Below are 10,759 nucleotides of genomic sequence, written 5' to 3'. Positions count from 1 at the left end.
TCATGATTTCAAAATACAAACACGGTTTGTGTCTAGTAAGGACCCGAGTTCCGGTTCAGAAATGGAGCGTTGGTTCTTGACATGAACTCACCCAGAGGAGCCGGCCAGTGCCTTGCTGGTCCTATCAGGAGTTAATGCCATTCCTTAGGGCTCCTCCCTCATGACTTTATGATTCCCCTGAAACATCCTCTCGTCTGGCATGCTGTCACCTTGGAAATTAGGATTTAAACACACGAATTTACTTTGTGATGGGACCCAAAACTATACACTACCAAACCGATAAAGGATTCCATATTTACCAACTGTTTTGATACACCATACTTTGCACCATATGGTTAGACATGAAGTTTTGTTCTGTGTGTAATAACAGAGGATGAATAGCTCTTGAAATTTTCTACACTTTAATATTCTGAAAAGGAAGAAACACTATGTGCTAAGTGATGTTTATGAATGTTATAAAGGATCTTCAACTGAAAGTATTAAAGCTGAAAAAGAAGAAACACTTTGCTGTAAACCAGGAGTCCATAGAATTTTTTTTTAAAAGGGTAGGTAATAAGTATTTTAGGATTTACAAACAAGTAGCTATTCAAGGCTACCATCATAGCACAAAAGCTACTATAGAAAAGATGTTACATGAACCAGTGAGGCTGTCTCAATAAAACTTTATTTATAAACACTGAAACTGAATTCCGTAAAGTTCTTATATATGTCATAAAATAATACTCTTCTTTTAGTTTTTCAACCATTCAGACTGTAAAAAGTCTTCTTTACCTGTGTGCCACTATAGAAGTGGCCCAATCATACTGCAAATTATCCATTCATACTAATGAGGTAATAATATATCTGCACTAGCCACAGAATTAGTAAGGATTCTCCCTCCTATCCTTCTTTGTCTGGCCTTGACACCCTACACGCACACCCACTCATGTTCACACCTATTATTCCCAAGCTTTTCTGTAGTAGGTATGTCATCCTTCCCAGGTTCGCAGGTTCAAAAACTGCTCTTGTCTAGAATGAAGGCACACACTTGTAGTCTTGGGAGGATAAATGTTAGCTTGGTCCAACCAGTCCTGTAAGAACCACCTTGCGCAGCTAGGAGTGGTAGCACAGGCCTTCAATCTCAGCCTTCAGGAGGCAGAGGCAAGAAGATAGCTCTCTGTGAGTCCCAGGCCAGCTTGGTCTACATAAAGGTCTGGGTCAGCCAGAGCTACACTGTGAGATCCTGTTCCCAAAGCAAACTAAAACAAAAGGACAGACATAACTTTCCTTTTTCTTAGTCAACTCTGTTTCCTGGAGTATCTAATTACCTCTCCGGAAGTCATTCACACCAAGGAGTGACTGGTGGGGACCAGATATCCTCTGGGAGTTTCCACTTAAAGAATATGGATTTATGTAACTAACTGGATGTTGAGGAAGTACTTCTTGAGCACAGGATATCCAGCTGTTCATTCAGGAAGGTGATTTTGATGCTATCGGGATGCTGAAGGTTAAGATAATTCCTCTGCCAACTGTTTAACTAGGGAAGCAGAGCAATAGTGATAGAAAGGAGATTCAAAGTTCGAATCTCAGCCAGGCAGTGGTGGTGCATGCCCTTAATCCCAGCACTCTTGGAAGCAGGGGCAGGTGAGTCCTTGGGAGTTGAAAGCCAGCATGGTCTAGAGAGTGAGTTGTAGGACAGCTAGGGCTACACAAAGAAACCCTGCCTCCAAAAACTAAAACAACAACAACAACAACAACAACAACAACAACAACAACAAAAGAAAAAAGAAAGAAAGAGAAGGTTCAAATTAAACAGAAAGTCCAAATTAGATAGAGACTCTTGGAGTTACTCACTGATGTCCAGCAAGACAAGCTGGGACAATTCTCTACACATTTTACTACAGGGGACCTATGCTTCATTTCTCAACTTAAGCAGTGGGAGCCAACATTAAAAGAATGCCAATGTTCAACATCTATTGTACCATGTCACCTAGTGACTATAAAATGTCCTCTTGTAGCTGGCAGGGACAGCCTCTGGGCCAGACTCCTTACCTATGCATTTCTCTTGGCTTCTGTTTGAACTTAACTTTTCTGTTGTCCCTCTTCCCATTGTGACCACACTGAGAATATCCCCCTTTTCTGCTTTTCACTACTGATGTCTGTGTAAACTGGGTTGTTGAGGTTAGGTGGCTGAATCTGGCTTGTTGGGGGCACACCTACTGTGGTGACATTGTCTTTCATGGTTATTTTTCTCTTGGGACAAAAACAAAAGTGGCCGTGAGATGAAATGTATTGGGGGAGGATTCTGGAAGGTGAGTGGATGAACAGTGGGCAGAGAAGCCAACTTTGCCTAGGGAAGATGGGGTGATGGGGAAAGGTACTAGTCATGCCTTGGCAGGAAGCTTCCGTGATGACTCACGCAGTGGAGGACAGCTGCTGGGGAGGAGAGTGGGAGCAGCTTTTCTCTTTACTTAGTACTTTTTGGTGACTAACTTTTCAGAATCATAAAGTGAGTAAATCATTTCTTCCTTTTCGAAGACATTAACATACAGAGATAAAGTGAAGTAGACTCCAATATCGTGGATAATGGCTTTACAACATCCTCTGGGGCCCATTGCTTTTATCCAAGTGTCCCTGTTTCATGGCTTTACACGTGCATAAATGATCAAAGAAAAATCCTTTTTTTTTTTTTTTCCCCGTTAAGCAGCAACCTAAGCTTGGAGGCAGTCCTGGAACCTTTTAGTAAATTTGCAGAGATGTGTTAAGCTCTGAAGAAATGGTTCATGTAAAGGACAGAACCTGGGAGGGAGGTCTGGCAGGATCCCCCGGCAGAGCAGGTGGGGTTGATCTGAAATGGCTGCAAGGATGCTCTCACCCTGGGAGAGGAAGGAGGAGAGCTACCCAGGGTGAGACTGCAAGTCTCCTTCCCAGAGAGACATTTTAAATGTTCAGTTGTCAGGAAAATGTAGCCCTGGGGCACCCACGTGCTTCCACTGAGGGGCTTTGAACCAGACTACTTTCCCCAGTCATGAGATATCCTTGGACACAGGGAATACTGGGTGTGTGTGTTGGGGCGCAGTGGGGTATCAAGAGAAGCCAGTCCTAGCTAGAAGGTTAACATCTGTGCCTCTCAGTTGCTTCAGAAAGTCAGGGGTGAAAATACACCTTATCTCTATGTTCTAAAAATGGCTGCCAGATAGCTTTTTCTTTAATCACTCAATTTTCATTTCAAAGCTAAGTGTTAATAGGTCATTAAAATAATATGCAAATCACTAACCAGAATATTGGCCACTGCAGCTTGCTGCAATCCCTCCATGCTGCTCCCTTCATCTGACCATACTCCCACATCAGCTGGCTCTCTGCCTTTGGCCATGGCCAAGGTTTGATGATTCAGAGAAAGGCAAATTGATTAGCTAATTAAAATCTATACTTAAAAAAAAAAAACTCCCCCCCCCCCTTATATTGTTGGGCAAGGTTGAATGAGTACAACTTTCTTTGTGAGAAAACTAAAAATAAATTCTGGGCCTAGATGTTATAGACGAAGTGGCTGCCTCAAATTCTAAATTGCAGAGAAAGGAAGGTTTTTCGCGTTGTGATTGTGACTTAGCTCGGGAGAAGCAGGCTCTCTGCTATTACTGCACCCCTCACCAACCCAGCATCAGGGGCTTGAGGAAAACCCAGAGCCCTTGTGCTAAATAACAACAGAAAACTGCTGCCTTTGGCGATTGTAATTCCACAGCTCTTTCAGCCTTCCTCACCCTGCCCGCGCTACTCTGCAAGAGTCAAATGGATTTCTGAAGTCAATGGCAAGAGAATATTGCAATTCCTGTTGATAACTAAATTATGTGCCAATTACTCACGTTCTTCTGAAATATGGTTCTAAATGGAGAAAAAAAAATCAAGCCCCCAAGATTCTGCACATCTTTCCTGCCTGCTCTAGCAATTGTTTGGGCGCAGGGAAGTGATTCCCCTTGGTAATTCAAAGGAGAACTTTCTGCAAAAGGGAAGAGAAACAAATGTTTTTTGATTTGTTTTTTTTTTTTTTCCTTTTCTGTAGCTTTTGGGAAGAAATCAGAGTGTTGTAATATTTAAAACTTAGAAAAATCAACATTGTCACCTTGAATTTATGAAGTTCATGGTTGTGATTCGTAGCTTTCCACTAACTCTTTAGGACCCTGAGTTATAATGGCTAAAGATTGGTTGTTGAACTGAGAAAGGTGGAGATTACTGGTTCTCCATCCAAACCTGGGAGAACCTGGGGCCACCACACCACCCAGAAGTTAGATTAGTTTCCAGAGGGCACGGAGGGCAGAGAAGTCAGAGGACCTCAAAAACCTTTGCTTCTGCAATTAAGAAAAAGAATTTACCCCGGGAAGTTGTCATCATTCAGGGCCTGACCTCTGAGGTCAAGCCAGGATGGCAGAGGAGGCTGTACTGCCTCAGAGAAGTGGCAGGGTACCAAAGGGGCTGCCAGCGCCTGACTTGAACCCTATGCCCACGTAGCTCACCCACGGCATCTGGGTTGCTCTTAGGATGCCTGTGCACTGGCTATGCAAGGTCTAGGTTTGTCTCTGGGACCGTGCACTCACATCCTACAGTAGCTGACGTGACTTCTGGCTGGGGTCTGCTGTTTCGGTCTGCTCGGCTGACTGCTTCCCTTTTCTCCTCTACACAACAAAGCTCGTTTCTCTCATCTCTCTCTTTAATAGTTTCATTGCCAAGGATTGAAAATGGGGCCATTTTCTGTGGGAGAGAGAGCCGTGGTGCCATAAAATGGCTTCTTGTTCTTCCTTCAAATTCCATATTAAAAACAAACAAACAAACAACAAACAACAAACAAACAAAGTTGGGAGAAGGAGGCAGCTGTCTGCTTTCAGAGTCAGCTCTGTTCCCAGGCCTGCCTCATCCTGCACTCCAGCAATGTTTCCAGGTCCTGGTTAGAGCTGTTCCCCATGCTTGGCTATCACAGAGAATGCTAGCAGACCTGGGCACTGTATACTCAGAGAGCGTCTTTGAAACTTGTTTTAGCGTTTCTTTATTTCTCTCACTAATCTTTCTGATGTGCATCTTGCTGTGTGCATAGAATGTTCTAAGTAGCCCACACTCTATGTCCCTTATGCAGTCCTTTAAATTAGCCCTTTATCACCCTTGTACAGAAGAGGAAACCAGGGTACAGAGAAATTCAGCCATTTTCCAATGAGGTCCCACAGCGTGGGGAGAGCTGTCTTTCCTTTGTCTATCATCTGTATGCCAGCCAAACCTGAGCCCTAGTTCTTCTGTCCCATGCCCGTGTTCATATCTTTTCTCTGTGCTGGTAAGCCCTGTTCATTAGCTCTGTATCATCTAAATGCTATTTAACCTTTCATGGTCAGAGGCAGGCACTGCGCCCTCCAGATAGCCTCTACTGATTGCCTTCAGCCAGACTCACTCCCCTTGTCCTAAAACTGCAAAGCACCCATTTCACCATGGGGTCCCACACTTCGTTCTTCCCTATATTTTAGTGTATACACATGCACAAACCTGATCTATGTCAATATAAGCTAAGCTTTCCATGAAGGCTTCATGCCTTTGATATCCCCCAGCTTTCCCATAATGCCTGGCTGAGGCCTTGGACAATTAGACAACTTCTGTTGCTGAATTTATCACATGACAGAAACAGACAGACCGCGCAGGTGATGCTCCCGCCTGAGCAACCGAGTTTGATACACATTGCAATTAGGCTCTTATAAAATTGTTTATTATGGAATAAATAAATATATTTCTATATGTGAGTCAGAAACTACCATTTTTCTATATGTGAGTCAGGCACCGTGTACTGTGTAAACAACAAGAGAGCGGAGCAACAAATCCAACCTGAGAAGCTCGTGTGTGGGATGAGATAGGCACAACGGCACATTGCGTCTTTGTACTTTCTTCTTTTGGAGACAGGATCTCTCTGTGTATGCCTGGTGGCTCTGCAACTTGTTAGATCAATCAGGCTGGCCTAGAACTCAGAGATCCACCAGCCTCTGCCTCCCTGATTCTGAGATTAAAGGCGTTCCCCACCGAGTTCGCTACACTCTCTTTTGTGAAACAAGGCATTGCTGTTGGGTTGTTCCCACTGCCCTTTTGGGACCTATGGACTTTTGTACCAGGGCAGTCGGGGCTCTGTTCAAGGGGAATTGTCCCACCTGCCAACCTGCCCACATGGGAAGCTCTGTTCACAAACCACAAAAGTATCCCTACATAACCAGAGTCCTGAGCCCCCAGCAAGGCTCCGCTGTAGGAGAGCAGGGTGGAGAGGTCAGAATCAGCATATAAAAGAAATTAGATTAGAAACGACCTCCCTCCAGGTCAGAAAGGTGACAGAGACGTCACAGAAAAAGCCTGCTCTAGGCAAGGGGATCTATAAAGGTCACAATCTGTGGAGCACAAGGCCGTGGGTGACAAGTCTTTTTTTTTTTTTCTAACCACAGCCCATTCTATTCCTGGAACTGTTTAAGAAACTCTTGCTTCTACCTGCTATCCTGTGTTCCTTTCCGATTTCTTGTTCCACAAGATCCTGTTATTTTCTACTACCCTCTGGATACAAAACATTTCTGCCTTTTTAAAGAGGAGCGCATTCAAAGTCCTTATTTGTGACCCTGTCTGTACCTTTAGCCATGGGGTACTTAAGAAAGAATATGCCTCTTCTAACCTTCAAGCTGGCAAGTGGAGCAAACAGAACAGTGCACAAAATGTTTTTGATAGGTCTGTAAGTATCAGCTTACAAAAGAGTTCGAATGACTTCCTGACTTCAGTCACACACAGCTCCCTAAGACTGAAATCATTAGAGTGAGGGCTCTTGATTCTGGCTATTGTTGGAGCCCCCGTGGAAATAGCTCCCTCTCTCTCTCCCTCTCCTCCCTCCCCCTCTCCTCCCTCTTCTTCCTCTCCCCCTCTCTTCCCCCTCCCCCTCTCCCTCCCTCTTCTTTCCTTCCTCTCCCTTCCCTCCCTCTCTCTTCCCCCCTCTCCATTCCTCCCGCTATCCCCCCTCCTTCCTGAAAATTCCACAAAGCTTTCATAGTTCATTTGGCTGTGACACATGGGTTGAGAATCACTGTGGCAAAATAAGACAGAAAAATAATCAGTGTTCGCTCACGGGCTTGTCTGTTGCCATTGCCGCTTTTAATCAAAAGGGTTACAACAGGAACGAGGACATTAATTTTGCAGTGACAAGACTTGCAGTATTTCACAGCTGTGCAAAACAGTGAGCAGCTGTGATCTGAGCAGCAAACTAACACCCCCACACACACACACACAGGCAGAACCCAAAGTACATAAAACCCAACACACAGAGAGAAGAGAGAAGGCAAATTGAAGATCGGGGAGCCTCCATTCATGCTAGAATGTGGCCAATGAACTACTGCCAACATGTTAGTGTTCAAACCAAAAGGGAAGACCCACTATTGCCTCAGGATCTAAGGAAAGCAAGCTGTCGTTCCCTGAGAAATCAGAGTGAACTGTAGTTGGCAACCATATGGCAAAGCTAGTACTTTCTGGTCTATAGCAGGTAATTGGATCTATAGCAGGTACCTAACTGATCTACATTATTAGCTAAAACTCACCCATTCTCGCTGGCTTTTCCATGAGATAGAAGGGCTTCCTCTTGGCCTTTCTGATGTGGCCGATTCTGATAGCTGTTATTATATGGACTTATCCCGTGCTCTCCTCTTTAACATCTCTTACTCCTTTCTCAGTGAACACATACTCTCTACAGACGTGGGGGAAAGATGGCGACTGAAGACAGGGCTGAAGGCTATACTCCAAACCCTGTCTACCTCAGAAGGGAGAAAAATCCGGAGGCCAGCCTTTACCTGCTGATATTTCCTACCCAGGAACAGAATGGATAGAAGGATATTCATTTCCTCTTCTTGTCTCTCAAAGTATGAGAAATGGCCGAGCTGCACAACAAGGTTCCATCAGTAATCCACCCTGGTACCCTCACCTCACACACCCTCGAAATATGCTCATCTGTGCCAACCTGTGTTGTCTGATCTTCGGTTCAGAAAGTCAGTATTTTTCTCTTGAAAACAAGGAATATAATTTTATAAAGAGAAAGAGGGCTTCATATATATATGTATATGTGTATGTGTATATATGTATATGTGTATATGTATAATAAAGTCACCACGTTCTGTTTTATCTTTGAAAAAATAAAACAATTGCTTGCTCTGGAGGTAGCTAGAGTAGACATTTATCTAGACTTTCTCTTTGAGATGAAGTAAAGTGTAGCAGGGCAGAAAGACTCTGCTACTGGATTTGCCATGACAGAGTGAGAGCTCACCTATCTGGCACAATCTTGTGTTCACAGCAGTTTCAAAAGGCAGAGGCCCCAAGGGGGCAAGAACTCAGTAAGCAGCAGCCTGTGGTACTAGCAGGGTCCATTAGCAGTCACTCACTGGCTATTTGTCGTGTAGAGACAGAGAGACGTGTTTGTTAAAGGGCTGGGTGAGAGTAGCTACATTTTCCCGAGAATGTCATGTCTGCTCCCACACACATTCTCTACCATCATCGGGAAAAGATGGACTGGGCTGGAGGCTACACTACAAACACCGTCTACGTCAGAGGGGGGAAACTTTCTGAACTGTTGGCGCTGTGTAGAGTTCTACCTGTTCTCCTTGATAAAACATCTTCTAGTGTGAGTGGAAATAGGGACATGAGGTCACTAATGCCACACTAAACTGAGGGCTGTGTCATGCAATGCTTCAGGTTACCACCAAAAGTAAAAAAGTTGGTTTAGGTAAAAATACTACACAATTCACTGGGTCATAAACCAAGTGACAAAATGGTCTGACACGGCCACTCCACGTATATGACTGTTAGTCCGGAGTCAAATTAAACAACCAGTCCTTTAAAACAAACAAACAAACAAACAAACAAACAAACAAAAGGCCACCACACAGCCATCTGGTTCTGCCTCTGTGTCCTGGGGCCCTCGGCATGTCTGCGCTGGACAAGCATGCAGTCTCCCTAGCAGCGGGCTTGGTCTTTCTTCAGCTAGGATGTCAAGAAAAAGGTTCCTCCTCTGAGGACCACTCAGTGTAGGTAGGGTTTTTGTTTGCAGTGGCTGCTTTCCCAGGAGCAGATCCTCTGCAGAGGGCGTGATCAGGAGTAAGATGAGGTCCACTTCACTCCCTCCACTTCAGGATGCCTCAGGCTGGACAGTGGTCCGCTCCTGGTGAAGCTGAGTGCTTTGGTGTTTTGGCTTGGTGTGTATGCTTTTCCTGATGTAAAATTGTTCTTTGGATAGTTCAGGTGACTTGTTGCATTCGTTATAACTTTGAAAAAAGATGTAAAAAGCCTCCAAGGATTGCGCTGTGGTTAGAAGCTTGATTCCCCATATGTTTATGCCGCCTTTATTTCCCGTTATTTTGAGAGGCTACACAGAGTCTCTCCTTGATGCTTATTTAGTCTTTCTTGTATCATAATAAAACAACATTCTAATAAAAAAGTATTGAGTTTCATAAGGAGTTTCAATTTTTGCCTTCATTGTCCTTTATATATTTTTAACAAAGGACATGTATTTTTAAAGAAAAACTCTTTGTAAGCTAGCCTGTTAATTAAAAATGAATAATAGCTAATAAGTAGAAATTGTAGCTTACATAATAAACATAACTCTGTCTGGCCTGTGTATTTGGGTAAGAAATGTAACCCCATTTGCCTTAATCCAGAGAAATGTGTTAAGATTCTGAGGCTGCATTGCTGTTACTATGGAAACCAGAGAGTGTACCTACTAAGGCTCAGGACCTTCTAGAGTCTCAATAATTATGTCATTTGGAGAAAAAAAATGAAATTGTAATTTAAATGTGTAGACTGCTTATATCATTTAACATACAGTTTACTAAAATGTGTCCTAATGTCAGCTGGTATGTTCCTTGACCCTTTGGTAATTTCCTTTAGCAGGTGCTGACAGGCTTTTAAGAAACTGGGCTAAAAGATTTACCTGCACAGGGCTTCAGGGTTGAGTGAGAGAACACAGATATACGCTATATAAGAAGATAAGTTTAAAGATTACAGGCAATGACTCATAAACTTGGGTAGGGCTACGGGCAAAAAGACATCTGATTCTAGTTTTGCTTGACGAACCTGAATGGACACCAACAAAAGTCAAGGGCTCTTCTGCTCTCCAGGGAGCAGTGTAGACCAAGTGTGAGGGGTGGTCGTTGTTGTTTGTAAATATTTTCTTTGAGGTCAAAAAAGTAATGTGTGCTAATTGCTGGGTATTTTTAAATGTGGTAATCTTAGAGGAACTAGTTCGGGTTGGCTATGGTTTTAATGAACATGTTGTTTTGCTGTATTTTCCATCATGGCAGGGAATACAGAATGGGGCAGCCAGGAAGCAGGAGAGAACTAGGAGCTGTTCACTCTCTCCTTTATGGGCGCATTGCAGGGGCATAAATGCTTTCACTCTGCCTCACCTCCTGGAGGCTCCAGACTTCCCAGGAGCATCACAGGTTGACAAGCACCTGGGCGGTTGTTGCCATGTGATAGTGTAGGACTGAAAAGAGCATCTGTCACTCAAGCCAAAACTTGCAGAGTGACTATGATGATCAATGGGGGTGGGGATTCTGCAGTCTTTATTTCTTGTTAAAAGATGTAAAACCTCTAAATGTTGGAAACATAGGGAAACAGAAACGGAAACAGTTTACCAGAGAGTTATTTACCGTAATATTTCTTATCAGTCCTACAGCCAGAAATCTCTTAATAACTCAGCTGAACGTCAGCTCACAGTCCTTCCCACTGACTTCCGCTCCTTTCT

This window comes from Rattus norvegicus, chromosome 6 (genome assembly GCF_036323735.1).
Source record: "Rattus norvegicus strain BN/NHsdMcwi chromosome 6, GRCr8, whole genome shotgun sequence".
Lineage (NCBI taxonomy): Eukaryota > Metazoa > Chordata > Mammalia > Rodentia > Muridae > Rattus > Rattus norvegicus.
This window is presented reverse-complemented; position numbering follows the sequence as displayed.